Genomic DNA, 1,149 nt, shown 5'->3' on the forward strand with positions numbered 1-1,149 from the left:
GAACCGCACGCTCCGATGACCGTCCCGCCCTCCGCGGCGTATGCGTACCGACCGTAATGGTTGCAGCAGCGCCGGCCGGCTTTTGAATTCGCCACACGAAACACGGTGCGAGATCGCGGTTAGGGGAGCGTCGACGTTGCCAGGCGTTTTGCTTGCTGCCGAGGGAAAGGCGGCACGGCCACGTCGCGCTCGTCGCGATTAGCGGGTCTGCGCGCTTTGGGAAGGTGCCGCAACGACTTGCCGAAAGAGGAAGCACGGAAGAACGAGGGACTTGGACGTCCCGACAATTGAACGCACTTGCGGCCAGGCCCTTGCTGGCTTCGTTCTTCCGCCTCGAGTAGGCTCGTACGCGGCTCCGGCGCCGAAAGTGGTCCTTGGCACCGACTTCGGTGGACGTGGGAAGTGCCGCGCAAGTACGGCGCGCCTGGCTCCACCTGTTGGCTAAAGTAGGCAGCCGGATCGGCATTTTGGTGTGCGGTGGCAAACCGTGGATGCGAAAAAAGCTTGTGCGATTTCGTGGAACAAAAAGCGGGGGTCCCCCTTTTTATGCGGAGGAGACCGACCCGCCTGCCGTGGTGAACCGCGACGCCACGGTAAAAACGGGAGAGGCTTGTCGATGGGACCGTGCATCCCGCGCTCCACGGAGGCCGGGAGGCGGCCGCCCGAGGAAATGTGTAGCCGTCGAGGCCCGCATCTGCGTGCACTCTTATCCAAATGGGTGTACCGCAGGCATTTTCTGGTTAGGCGGGCCAATGAGAGCGAGCACACAACGATACCTACGGGTCCGGCTTGGAGAACCGGCTTCGACGCCTCCCGAGTATTTATAGAGGGGTGGACCACGAAAGCACTCGCAAGTAGCGAAAGCGAAACGCCGTCCGAAACACACCGTTTGCTCGATTTGCGGCAGCCGAAAAAGGCGCGGCAGAGTTTTGGAGTCCAAGCGTGCGCTGAAAAGCGCCCTTCTTGGCCACTGTTTGGCCGAGTGCCAGAAACGTTTGGTTTTGACTGTACGGAATTGAACAAACACTTTTTCACGACTCTAAGCGGTGGATCACTCGGTTCTCGGGTCGATGAAGAACGCAGCCAGCTGCGAGACTTGGTGTGAATTGCAGGACACACTGAGCACTGATTCTTTGAACGCACATTGCG

The 1,149-nt window shown here is 60.0% G+C and overlaps 1 non-coding gene across 1 annotated transcript in view; it reads left to right on the forward strand.

Moving 5' to 3' along the window:
* The first annotated feature begins 1,035 nt into the window (after positions 1-1,035).
* The window catches only part of LOC142793714 (5.8S ribosomal RNA), a 153-nt gene continuing 39 nt past the window's right edge, over positions 1,036-1,149 (forward strand). The window contains exon 1 of the ribosomal RNA XR_012891766.1: positions 1,036-1,149. This exon is cut by the window's right edge and continues 39 nt beyond it. This is a non-coding gene — a ribosomal RNA (5.8S ribosomal RNA).

Source organism: Rhipicephalus microplus, unplaced genomic scaffold (genome assembly GCF_043290135.1).
Source record: "Rhipicephalus microplus isolate Deutch F79 unplaced genomic scaffold, USDA_Rmic scaffold_324, whole genome shotgun sequence".
In the NCBI taxonomy this organism is placed as follows: Eukaryota; Metazoa; Arthropoda; class Arachnida; order Ixodida; family Ixodidae; genus Rhipicephalus; species Rhipicephalus microplus.